The 13953-nt window shown below is 41.0% G+C and overlaps 1 protein-coding gene across 3 annotated transcripts in view; it reads right to left on the bottom strand.

The window, feature by feature from the left end:
- Window positions 1-13953, bottom strand: part of LOC135493917 (glutamate receptor-like) — an 80928-nt gene that overhangs the window by 49244 nt on the left and 17731 nt on the right. Inside the window, exon 2 of one of the 3 annotated variants that reach the window (XM_064781579.1) lies at window positions 7521-7556. The exons of the other annotated variants lie outside the window; for them this stretch is intronic. The gene's annotated coding sequence lies outside the window, so the exon portion shown is untranslated. The remainder of the gene's footprint in view (window positions 1-7520; window positions 7557-13953) is intronic. 3 annotated transcript variants of the gene reach the window in all.

The raw sequence follows: 13953 nt of genomic DNA, 5'->3' as shown, positions 1-13953 counted from the left end.
ACGAAAATATAAACGAATACAACTCAAATATACCCCGATAAATGGAAATCTGTCCAATTAGACTTCGGGGATAAACAACGATATAATTATATAAATTATAGACATTACTGTTTAAAATCAAAACTGGTATATATGTCAAAGGATAATATTGCAATGATTTTTTGAATCATTTTGTCCAATTAAGTTGTTATTTTTGACATTTTTCACAAAATCAATCTAGTTATTACGGTCATCCAGGGACAACAACCCATCTGTCAATGTCCGCCCTCATTCAGTCATGTTATCGTGTCTCACAAGCCTTCCCGCGCTATATGAGTTATATGAAGTTTGTGAGTGGCGAATGATAGTGGTCTTGGTCGATCTGGCGAAATAGGGAACAGGCTTTCATGTCACACAACCCTGAGAACATCAAAGCAATAATGGGTAGATTGTCACTGCTGGATCGCTCTAACTTGCTCATACGAAGCAAGAACAATTACAAGACTGGTGGCAAACACTGGGGCCTCAGTTTACCACTGTTGTGTGGGGTATACTCCCCCATACCCCCGTATAACTGCCTCCCCCTTTACCAGTTGTGCGAAGCCGTCAACCATCTGTTCGAGCCAGACTGGCCACAGCTCCGTATCACGCATATTTGCCCAACGTGATTAATCTCTTTGGGGTCCAGCATCCAATACAACTAAAATGAGTTTGAACCAATTTCGCCACCAGCATTAGCGTTGTCCGTCCCTTGGGTGGAAGCAGTAAAATACGGTCCAGACCGAGGGAATATGGCGTATAAACAAAATGATTTAAACATGACCGTAATCACATTGTGCAGATAAATACCATTCGCTTCCACTTTATTTGTGGTTGCCCGGTAAATGAACTGTGATGTGCGAGCACTGCACCTGTACGTGTATGGCTGGCGCGAGTGGACAGAATTCAGAATTATGCCACGGCATAAATAGGAATTGTGGTGCACCATAAATCGACCAATCAAAACCTCGGATTTCGTGAATTATGCCGCGGCATAAATAGGAATTGTGGACGGAAGTGTCATTTATGGAGGACGGAAGTAAATCAGAATTGTGGTGCACCATAAATCAACCAATCAAAACATCGGATCTCTAACATCCGGCGTCCATAAATAGCACTTCCGGCGTCCATATATCGCACTTCCGGCGTCCATAAATCGCACTTCCGTCCATAAATTCGGCTCTCTGATTGGCTGTCTGCTATTACGAATATAGTCGTGGGTCTAAAACGATTATAGTCGTGGGTTGATTCATTTATGTCGTGGTATAATTCAGATTTAATGGTCACCATAATTCATGAAATGCGGGGTTCTGATTGGCTGTCTACTATTATGAATATAGTCGTGGTATAAATCTGATTTATCCCGACCCTTAATTCAGATATTTGTCCACTCCCGCCAGCCATATACGTGGGCTGCATGGCGTGTTCGACCGCGACCAAGAAAAAATACATCATCCGGTTTCATCAATGTTATAGGGAAACGCACAGGTGATGTGGCGACTGAGTCTGCTAAGTGGTAACAATTCACATTCTATCGGATCGTCGTTGGTCTTCGTCATCAATTGCTATGGGATCATCCCTATGTTCTACTCTACTATAGATCACAGTGTACAAACGAGCTTGCGATATCTGCCGGAAGTAGAGTCGCAGACAATATCGTCATGTCCAGTCAAACCAGTGAACCTACTCTCATCTCTCGTAGTACAATAGAGAAAACTCAGATACCTCACCAAACGCGAACAACACAACTTCAGAGATTATTAACATGACCTGCACTTTATTACATCACCTTAAGCCAGCGCACGCATAATGCACTTGCCCACCCATGGAAGCGTTCAGTTTGAACACCCATTGTCATTCTCCACTCTGCATTGTCTGTGTGCTCCACCAAAACATCTATTCTGGCCAAACCTTTTTACTACGTACCTCACAATAGAGAACGACCTGATCAAGTGATGACGTAACGAAGTGCATGTATTAAATGTCAGTTCCTGTCTAAAAGGCAATGTGAACACACGTTTTGTGTGGTCGCTCATATGGATACGTGGTAGGGCAGATATACTCGAGTTTCGCACGCCCAACGTCCAGCCAGTGGACGATAGGCGTGCGAAACTCGAGTATTTTCAATGTTTGATCGTCGCCGCAATTCTTGGTGATATATTGAACATACGTTGGAAGTACTGGTGAATCCTGATGATATAGTTGGGCTCTTTGGTATGGTTCATTGTGTAAAAAGACACGTGAGATTCTGTGATAAAACAGCACGACGTGTAACAGCGTGCTCTTAGATTGATATTCAGGATTTAAGTTATTCTGAGATGATCGTGTCCCAAGCTAGGATAGTAGCTGCTGCTAGAGTGATAGGGGAATGAGAATAGTTGGTCCGATCCTGATTTATCCGACAAACCCCGCTTTCGTTTAACATTTCCTAAATACGTCAGAATCTTTGCAAACCGTCTGCTGAAGATGGTTTCAGCGACTGTTTAGAAGTGTCCACGCCAAACCAAACTTGTCCCCACGTCGAACAGGGCTATCAAGCGATGTCTGCTCTTTCCCATGGGCCTTTCTCCGATACTCAAATATACTATCCGTGAGAAAAACAATTAACTTTTCAACATTAAAGCGCGCGTTGTAATTGCAAGCAACACCTTCTATTATTAGTTCCTAAAAATCTTTACACCACTTTTATACTTCCTTGGGCCAAAAGGTTATCATAGGTTGACCATGGCTCACGCTAGCTAGCCTTCAAAATATCCCCCAAGGTTATTGTGCGGCCATTAGCAACCATGTTAACTTTCTGTCACAAGATATAGTTATTCGGTTACCTACAGGTCATTTTGCACTAATTGCCATTTACTACGACTGAATAAAACTCCGTCTCCCAAATCTAAGATGCGTTTTGGTATATGTGCGCATACCAGAAGGATGTCAAATAGTGACGTCGGACTCCGTAACGAAAATTGGCCACCAGTCTGCTCAGTTGGAAAATATAGCACGCAGTGTTATCTTATACGGATATCGTTCCCAGCCACACGTGAGATGTGCTACATACCAATCACTAGAGGTTATATGAACAAGGACAAAGCTTTGTCGCCTGGGGTACTGGCCACTAAGGATTCATACGAACAAGGAAAAGCTTGCTCGGCGTGATAAATCAAGCAAAAATCGTGTATGTATCAATTCAAAGTGTGTAATTGACAGCCATTTTGGATTTTGGCCGCCATCTTCTACTCTCAGATAGCATTGACTGGAAAAATGAGTTTTTCTTGGTTGTTTAGCATGACTGAATATTTCATGAATTTTTTGTCTATGTTTCCGATTTCCCAAAGCACCCTGTGACGTCATTTGTCTTATACGGTTCCTTCCATTTGTGATACAGCCAATCAAGACAAAGGAAGAAATAAAAAAAGGTAAATTGCTGCCTTGAAAAACCAGACGATCGATGCAGCTCCGCCAGCCCCTAGCCTGAGTCTGCATCCAAATTCGTATCATGTGAAATGAGACGCTCATGTCGATGAACTCAGCTAATGAGAAAACCAATTAACGGTCATGAAAAATTTAACAGCAATTTCCCATTCTTTATGTAGCTTAGTTTATCTCCAGTTTTATCTGAAATGAGTTGATAAGCTAAAATTGAAAATTTAACAAGAAGTGAAATATAATTTTGGGGAATTGTTTGCCTCGCATTGATATTATCAATAACACCAAAATTATAATTGAAATAATGTTCAGCATTTGTTTGGCGCTCGTATTCAATTTACATTTGATTCGATTCACAAGCGCTTTGCCGAATATGTTACCCTCGCTTTATCGGCTGGTGCATTTCTGCTCAAGCTTAAATTCCTAAGAAGAGAACGAAATTTTAAAAAAATTAAAAATAATTTACTATTGTTATGAAACAGGAGAAGAACAAAATATGTTGAAGGTGTGACACATTCCTTCAAGGGAGAGTGCTGGGCTCATAATCAGGAGGTCTTGGGTTCGACTCTCGGGAGTATTACCACTGTGTTGTCCTTGTGTCATTGAGTGAGGCACTTACGTGACTTAACCCTACTTGCTTCTCTCCACCCTGAAGGAAAAAAAACTTTTGAAGCCACGTGAGATGACATATTTTCCATCTATATCCGAATGACAAATGGTAGCATCTGATTCAACAATTTTCATACAATATTTTGGATGATGCCGGAAGTGAAAAAGACAAACTTTTGGCCGGGAAATTGGCTACCAACCTCCCCCCAGATGAAATGTCATCCATTATCAAGCGGTTTTGGTGACAGATCCCTTATCAAAAGCCACAACGAATGATCGCGATAATGCCTTCAACCTAATCAACTCAAATCACTTCCAGCATCAGCTAATATTACCGTAGTCAACACGATGTCCCATCCTACGCTCGTTTCAGCGTGTTGACTTTGTTGACAGCGATGATGGAGGTCTATCCTGGGCTGACAGAACCAAATTGATCTGTCAAATGTGCCTTGTGGATAATTCCTTGATTCGCTATCAACGTCAAATGGAGATGGATTGATTGTCATCAAATCAATAATCAAATTACTATCACGCCATTGTTTCGGCAGTATTACACGTCCCGATGCCTCCACAGAATTGTAACAGGGTGGGTAATGAAACTGGTAAACAATCTCTCACACCTCTGTCGTACGTAGTTCGACATAACAAATTCTTAAAATCAACAGCTATTTTATATAAGCATAACTTCCATTATGCAAAATACATGGGCAATTTGTGATTAAGTTTGAAAATGAGTTTCATCTCAAGGGGTTTCTGGGTTTTTTTCCCAAAAGGGGTCTCCTAGAAAAAAAAGGCCACTAGTATGCTCGCTGTAGATACTTTTGGTGAATACGTACAGTCTGTGGGCCAATATTCTTGGCATGATCAAATGGTCATTTCATATCGTACGAATAAATGACCTTTCTCTGAAATTCGACCCTCGGGAGCTATATTTAGCACATTTTTGGCTAAGTTACATTCAAAGGAGAGAATCAATGCCCCGAAACATGCCAAGTGGGCACCGGAGAGCCATACACACGGCCTGGGCCGTGTTTTATCGTCACCTCTGCAGAAATAAGATGTAGACAATTACGACCAATCCCACGCGAGCTTTTTTTCTGAATTATTAGTCGTAAGGTCATGATACACTTCCACCTCGTGCCATACATGCTCTCAAAGAGGTCAATGTAGGCGAGATCAGTACTCGTCGCAGAAGTTTTCAGTCCCCCAGTTCCGGCCAGACCCTTGTTGATAAACACATTCTTGTCTCCGGGTAAACGTTCAATCTAATGTACAGTACTTGATATGGACTGTCTCACATGGCCTGGATACTATCATAGGCCTAGGTCAATTTCAAACAGGCCTTGTGTCCATCCTTCAGAGTTGAATTTTTTTCATAAGTTCAAAATTTTCAAAGCCGAAATTTATTTTAGTGTCAGCATATAGCATTAGCATGATAACTGCACTACAACGGCATCGTGTATTTTCAACTCTTCCGCCACCAGTGAATACGAACGACAAACCCCTTTAAAGAGTCGTCTTACAAAATTATGATTTCCGGCAATCTATCTTTTTGCTCCATTGTCGGTCGTAAAATGTCACGATTTACTATCGCATTGAATAAATAATACGATTTCTAGCGAGCGTAAGAATTATTACCTGTCGCGTAAAGTGTCATGGCATAAATTTGATTTCAAAATTTACCTCCAAGCATTCAAACCTATTATTTTACAGTAGTTATACTTGAATAATATGAAACCTTCAGAGTAACAAGTATTGGAGAGAACTGACATATTGGTTGAGACGGCGAATCCTGAGTTGGGGCTGCGGGCAATTGGACTATTGCAATTCTATATTGTTACGCAGTTGCTTACAGGTAACTTACACAAAATGATGTTTTGTAAGAATTTTTTTCACCAGATTTCATCATTTCTGGTACCTCATCATTCCCCGTCACGCATGGCATCTGCAATTCTTGTACTGTGTTTGGCGGTGATCGCATCAATTGGTCTGACCACAACCACCTGAATGAAAACAGTTGAATGTATCTGGATCAGGTTCCCAAGAAAACATTTTTAGATTTGCTACTTGTGCGTCGGTCTGATGGCATCCATTCCTTAATATTGACCAGGAATTGGCACCACCGCCTGGTATTTTCTATATCAGGTCTCAGAGAAATGAATAGATGCTCTTTCCGACACGCAAGGGACTACTTATGAAGGTGAAGGACACGCTAAATGGCCGGCTTGTCGGCGGAAAGAGCCACGATATAGATTAAACCATGCACTGCGAGCTGCACTTCCAACACGCAAAGTTAATATCGCGACGCTGTACACTGTATCCCGCTGGCAGATCGTTACGTCTTTGTCTAAAGCTCATCTGCTTTGGTCTTAGAGAACACTGTTCGTGCCTAAAGGTATGACAGATATATTCACACTGGACAAAATGTCAGTCCGTATAAAAGAGCAGGTGGTATGGCAAGGACATACATGTGTATATCGCGTCACCAGCGGAGATTCGCTTCTTTTCTACTCTTAAGCCCAGCGACTTGCTGTAGTTCGCGGCAATGCGCTCTGATTGGCCAATCTCGGTTTAATATAATTCACGAACTAAACCGGCATTGCCCACTTCCCATTGGACGGTGTATCATCACCATTATGCATTCGCCAATCGCCGGCGAGACTGTTTATACAATAGGCAAAGAAAAACAAATCTGTCAACAATTCAATTCAGTAGTAATATTCATTGATGAATGGTAGTTTAATACTCTTTATAACATCATTCACTTACGTGATGACGTAACGTAGTGTAGTCAGTTCCTGGCAATAGGGCAAGGTGAATACACGTTTTTGTGTGGTCGCTCCTATGCATACATGGTCATGGTGGTAGAACGTTCAGCGTGAATTTCCGAATTTCGGTCCGATTGTCTTGTGCATGGTGATACATTGTTTGTTGGACGTGTTGATTAGTCCTCGTAGATCTTAGTGATATATTGAACATGATGATTCTTCTAGTGATATATCAAACAGGTTGGGTTGTTCTTGTGAATGTTAATGTAAGATGGTATAGTATGAATTGAACGATATTGTATCATAGCATTGGAAAAACAGCTGGTTTGAAATTAACTTGCCAATTGACATCATGCTTGTACGTATATGGCGTGTTAAGCAGTCAATTGAATGATATTGCATATAGCTGACCATCTAGTCGGGTAGAAATGGTCAACAATCTTGATCATAAGTATGCTGACTTGACATTTTCAATATTGAAAGATAAAATTTGGTCATGACCTTACTGACCTTGAGGCCGTGTAGACCAATCTGTGAAATGACTGAGCGAGCGACGCCTTGGCCAAAGGCTGCCGTAGAGAAAGTAATAATATCCAACAGGGCAAGTATCAATATGAATAATGTAAATGGCGCATGATAAGGACTCTGTCAGCCTCGGGGCCATAGTCGCCATTTATTTGACACCTAATTGCCAGCGTCACTTACTTGATTTGATGACTGTTGACTTAGTTCTTCAGTGAACTAATAAAGAAAATAAAAACAGTAACAATGAGGCGTGGGATAGACAAAGTGAACGTCAACTTCTGGATATAATTACCAATGAGCAGTTAGGACAAATGATGAACAATTAACTATTCTCAGTTGCTAATTTGCTTCATGCGCTGAAGGGCGACGAACACGGGTCAACTTAACATGCGGCCGTCATTCACAGCGGCAAAAGATCATCATCTTACAGGCGAAAAAGGGTCAACCGACGACTCAGACAAAAGATAATATAATTCATTGAGTCAAAAGGAGGTGTTATGCCTGACGTACCTGCTTGTCTTCACATGACATGAAACAAATGAATTGTTTGCGACGATCGCAGCTGCAGGGCACAGGCACTATATCATATCATACTGAAATCTGTTTTCGTATCACGTTTCCTATGATTGAACAAAACTTCCCATTTAATTACTACGATTCATGGATTATCATCGGTGGCTTTAATAATGATATCGTGTGACTGATATCAGACAAAAGAAAAAGAATCATATTCTAAGATGCTGTTCCTTCTATATTTCCTTTGTCAAAGTATCTTCTGTATTGTCGCATTGTTTAGTCGATTTGGAAGCTCGAGAAGCAGAGAGATATTAAGAGACAAGACCATGAATTGAATATTACTTTGAAAAGTTGGAAGGCAATGGCACCACTTTTTTTCAGTTGTGGATATTGAAATTTGAGATAAAGCTTAAGTGAACTTTTGAGATGGCCCGTTTTCTTATAGCGGTATAGCAAATGGCAATATGTTGACCAAATGAAGACACCACAGTGTTAATGATATTTAGTGGCAAAGTACCGCCAGGTATTGCATCACAATACATTAAAGCCTGTTTTTCGGCCAACTCTGATATTCAGCCCTAAAGGTTTTTCGGGAAAATGAAAAACAGCCAAGATTTTTCAAAATATTATTTTATTGTGTCTATTTTCTATATCTCTTTCTCGAAAAAAGAGCTTTAGGGTGTATGGAAAAGAGCTTTAGGGTGTATGGAAAAGACCTTTAGGGTGTATGGAAAAGACGTTTAGGGTGTATGGAAAAGACCTTTAGGGTGTATGGAAAAGACGTTTAGGGTGTATGGAAAAGACCTTTAGGGTGTATGGAAAAGACGTTTAGGGTGTATGGAAAAGAGCTTTAGGGTGTATGGAAAAGACGTTTAGGGTGTATGGAAAAGAGCTTTAGGGTGTATGGAATAGACCTTTAGGTTGTATGGAAAAGAGCTTTAGGGTGTATGGAAAAGCTTTGAGGTGTGTTTCACTTTCTCGAAAAACCTTCAGTGGTACATATTTGTGATGGCCTTTCTCAAAAGCTCTGAAATTCATTTCGAGAGTGTATATTCTTCAGACGACACTTATACTGGTTCTTTAGATGAAGAACACTGTTTGGTTCCGCTGAGGCAATTCCGGTACCAACAATTTGTAATAAATAACCATTTCAGAAACTTAGCCATTCAAAGCTGTTTCCGATGATTTAGTGTAAGTGGAACCATCACGATTTCTAAGACATCAACATTAATCCAACTTATCAGTAGACATTGCCGCGGCCGCCTTGTTGGCTATTCTCTTGAAATGAAATGGAAATATTGGTAAAACACGATGTGAAATATGAATGACGTTTATAGCCACGGTTTGACCTAACTCATATCCTATGTCTGTAATCGCATAAAGAAAATTACCTCGAAATTGATTCTTCAGGTTTCTGCCAAGGAAACCTATTGGTAATAATATCATGGGAGGCAAGTTCGAAGGGATGGAATAAATTGAAATTATTGATTAAAGCATCGAACTGGACTGATCAGCCTCGAACGGAAGGGCGCGGGAATATAGGTATCATGTAACGCAGCATGATCGCAATGTGGAATGTAAAATATGCGACGCCTTCCGTTCGCGGCAGCGGTCTAGATTTTTTTATCGCGATAAGGGTTGCACGATCGATTGACACGCGCGGTGTTTGATATGAAATGAGTTATCTGAAGAACAACTAATTCAAAAGGAGTATTTTTTCATTCAGGGGCGACGAACCAAGCCTTTGAGTGAAAATATAATCCGCTACAAACAGAAATTGACGGTGATGCATAGAATAGGTCTATCACTGGTATGCCGTATGGAGTGTTTCACGTGACGTCATCACCTGCTATGCTGAGGGGCAGACAAAGAAAGCCCAAATGACCATGACAGCATTTTATTCAGTTAAGTCAGGCATGACAGATCATTGTTCTGCCATCCAACATGGCTTGCTATGAACTCACTCTATTACAAGAGTTCACAGCGGTGTGTCGGGGCAGTGGTGGGGATCAGGTTTTTCTGCATCACTTTTAATCCAGTGGCCGTAGGCAGTTACCATTTGTCTTTATTTATCATGGCCAGTCTTATAACTTATTCAGGGATTTCTGTGAGCAGAAATCGGTGGACAATAATTATATTACACGAATTGTGTTCACTACACGCAAAAACAAAAATGGTCAGGAAAATCTCGTTCCTGGAAGTGTTTTCCGTTGTTGACAAAGTGAGTGTTAAAGTTCAGACTTAGATGCTTCAAATACAATAATACATTTTGATCAACGTCTGTTTCGGCTGTGTAAAATACGGAATTCAAGTTATGGCCAAGATGGTGGTGCCTCTGGTCAAGCCTTAACCACTGGGCCATCGGGATCGATGTAGTATTTTGAAGTTGCTTCCTTATTAGGACCTTTTCCAGTGTCATATTGGCTGTCTTCGCTGATACGCAGCAGACAGCCACTATGACTTAGTCCCAGGTCTTGTGGCGATGCCAGACATCCATTACTGGAGTAATCAATAGAGTTATCATTGTGTCCTCCACTTTACACTTGACTGGCCATGTCGATACTGGGAGACACGTCTGAAGGTCTCGCTGCTATAAGTGTACAGGCGCATTCAATATAAATTACATCAGAAAGAGCGAACTGTAAGCCCGAATACGAAGTCTAAAATGATAATTTTTATCCTTGTCAATTCGACTTCCGAACACAAAGTCTGAAAGGGGAACGTTTGCAATCGATGATAAGCCTACTTCTTAGGCTTCTGTTGAAATAATGATTATGATCGCTTTTAATGTTCCAGGCGCACCGTTCGTTTCTCTGTACAGTGCTTTGATCAACAATTGACATATTAAGTGTTTTTTCAACCATGCCACCAAATCATTGTTACCAATTGCAAGATGGTTGCCGATAACTAATGCCTTAAAACAAGAACTTTCTATCAGTATCATACTTCATCATATCGGAAATGTCACTGGTTGTATTTTCATCTTCTGAACCTTCGAAGCATTTTCAACAGCACTAGGGTATAACGAGGCTTATCTGGCGGGGAACTTCCAATTTGCCACGGTGAACGGCTTGTAATTCGATACTTCTAACTATCTTAGTAATGAGGTATGGAGATGTCGACTCGGTCATGGAATATTTTTCTTTTTTCTGACTACAAATGACATTTCTGACTGGTTTTATACTCGACAGTTTTGTGATGATACTGCCAATTAAAAAGGTGGTCTTTTAACTGGAGGCTGGAAGAGTGCTCCGCCCTTAGCCTTGATGAGGCCCACCACAAGGTACATTGTACTTTTGTTGATGGTTCCTATACCCGCGTCTCGAGGAGCGAGGGGCTTGAACCTGCATCAAGGAGTGACGAATGCTGTCGCCTGTTTTACTTCGTCCTGGCCACGGTAAAGCTTTACGGTCACCTGGACGGATTTAGACAGACGATAGCACTCGTCACCATGCAACAGGACTGTCTATCTTAAACTGAGAACGAAGAGAAGGAAGAACAAGAAGGAGGTCCATAAAACTAGAGTACCATGCTTGAGTACATGCATGATATATTTTATCGTTACAAAATATCAAGTTTTTAATATCAAGTATTCAAACTTGTTTAAAATTGTCCTCATGGAATCAAACGAATGGATACCACTGACGACATTTTAAAGCAAATCTAATTTGTACACAGACAGAATGGTAAATTGAACCACACTATAAGCAACTTCGCAGACACAAAGTTTCCCGGGAGAAGAGGTGATTTATCAGAGGTAATAGAGAAGGCGTGATATGATCACCAAATTCGTGGCTACTTCACTCTCCTTGCGTTTATCATTCGTAACGAAAGCTATTTCATTGTACAGTTACTTCAGTACCTGATGATGACATTTGTAATCTGGCCCCTGCCTGACCCCCGTGTTGACAATGCGAATCTTGACAAGACATGTCTTAAGCTACTGAAAGTCGCCACTGAATAAAAGCAACTCCGCCGCTATATCAGTTCCATTGGGATTGATTTCACTTCGCCGCATATCCGAATCATGCTGAATGTAGTGACGCATCATGCATTGATCTGCCTGTAATAAGATTGTCCATTGTCCTTGCATGGTATCATCAAATCAAGCCAAATCAACTTACTTGATCATTCAACTGTGTCTCATTTTGTCAATGGGTCTAAATCCAACTCCTAAACTATTGTGCTGTTTGTTTGGTGACGGGAGTACATAGAGCTAATGGTCCCAGGTTTGGTTACTGAAAGCTGTCCAGAGTCTCATTTTATCAATGGCTTGAAGCTATCACCAATCTAGCTAATGTGTTCAAAGCTTATTTTGGGACTTTGTGCGCTAAGATCAACCAAGGAAGTTTTATAAGGTAGAGGCGCCTTGGATCAACCTTTAGGATACAGAATCAGTATCCTATTGTAGCTCCGAACTGAAAGTTTCACTGAATATAGCCAAATCTGAGGAATGATATCGATGTTGAATTAATTTCACTTCGTATATCAGAATCATGCTGATTGTGGTGAGGCATCATGTATTGATCTCCCTGTTATGGAATTGTCATCTGTCCTTGCGTGTTACATCAAATCACGTTACTTCATCATACGAACTGCGTCCCATACTTCATAAGCTGATACGTTTTTTTGTTAATTAACGCTTATCGAGCTACTGTCGGCTCAAAATCGCTGATGTGTCTCATTTTGTCAGTTTGTTTGCACATAATATGCTAATGATAATGATAAAGACGAAACTTTTAGGCTGGTTACTCTAAGAAAGCAACGAACCCAATGTGGTTCCATCGTTCAAAGTACTTAATTTTTACCCTTTGCTATTGGGCTGGCCATTCGAGATTATAATTTAATTATGAATCTAGTGCTCTACCACTATGTCACTCCTCTCGCCGGTACCTAAGATTATCAGGAGGATAGAGACACTCGCTCCAGTCTCGCGCCTTCTCGCCAAAGACGTCAACAACACCAGCGGTAGACTAATCTTGTCTGAGCCGTGAAGACCCTTTGGTGCATTCTATCACGACCACTGTTTTTTCATTTCTCGCCTTCGCGCGCTCTAATGAGTCGCCTCATAAAGAGAGAATCATACGTGTCGTGACTACATCATTACTCGTTCTGGAAGCAAGGGAGATCATGACTTTTCAACAGGGAAAACACAAAAAAATGTCGTGTCAACCTTTCTTTCAGCGTTCCGTTACTACGAATCCAATGTTCTCTGCCAAATCTTCTGCCGATATAGATCGGTCGGCAACTCCCGCTGGAGACCGTTTAGAACCGGACAAATTATGGAGGAGTGTAGAGACGCGGCACGTCAGTGCTGGGTACAAGATAATGCATATACTCCCCTACGATGAGCCAAAAGACTCTGGTCGTGACTAACTGCCGGCTGGCCTTGTCAGAAGTCCATTTTCACTAACAACAATTCTTGGCCCTGCAAAAGCAGACTAATCTTGCTATTAACGACACAGGCTCACAAAACAATCAAACGTTAAAAGCATTCTTCATCGCAGTCTGACACGACTTTCTTCCCAGTTATTCTCATTTTTATCTCGTCCTCGCTCTTATGAGTCGCCTCGTGAAAGCATCATACGTGTCATGACTGCATCATTGCTTGTTCTGGAAGCAAGGACTATCCTGTTTATTCTTTGGCGAGGTTCACCTCTGAGCTGACTATTCGTCGAGTAACTCAATATTGCCTTGCTATATTGTGGTTATTGCATCCTAACTGTCTTGAGAACTTATCTCGAAAAAATTAATGGCGTTTCGTGTCTTAAATGTGATCAGAACTTGGGGGCGAATTTTAGATGAAATGAAAATGTATCATAAAAATCTGAACAAAATTTGGTCGAGCATTAAATTTGTAAGGTAAAAATGGTAAAACACAAGATGTCGGTGATCAGACCTAGGGTTTGCATACAAGTATATTACATATACTTGTATCTAATCGAGATTCCTACCCTTGCTTGTTCTTTAGGCATGCGGCAACAGCCAAAGGAGAGCATAAGTTTGGCGGATTCTTTTCGCGAAAGGTAGCCTACCCTTATAATGGGAAGATGATAGTTCGCCCGCTTTTGACAGATGTTGGAGTTTTACTTGGTCT

The sequence above is a fragment of the Lineus longissimus genome, chromosome 9 (assembly GCF_910592395.1).
Source record: "Lineus longissimus chromosome 9, tnLinLong1.2, whole genome shotgun sequence".
In the NCBI taxonomy this organism is placed as follows: domain Eukaryota; kingdom Metazoa; phylum Nemertea; class Pilidiophora; order Heteronemertea; family Lineidae; genus Lineus; species Lineus longissimus.
This window is presented reverse-complemented; position numbering and strand designations above follow the sequence as displayed.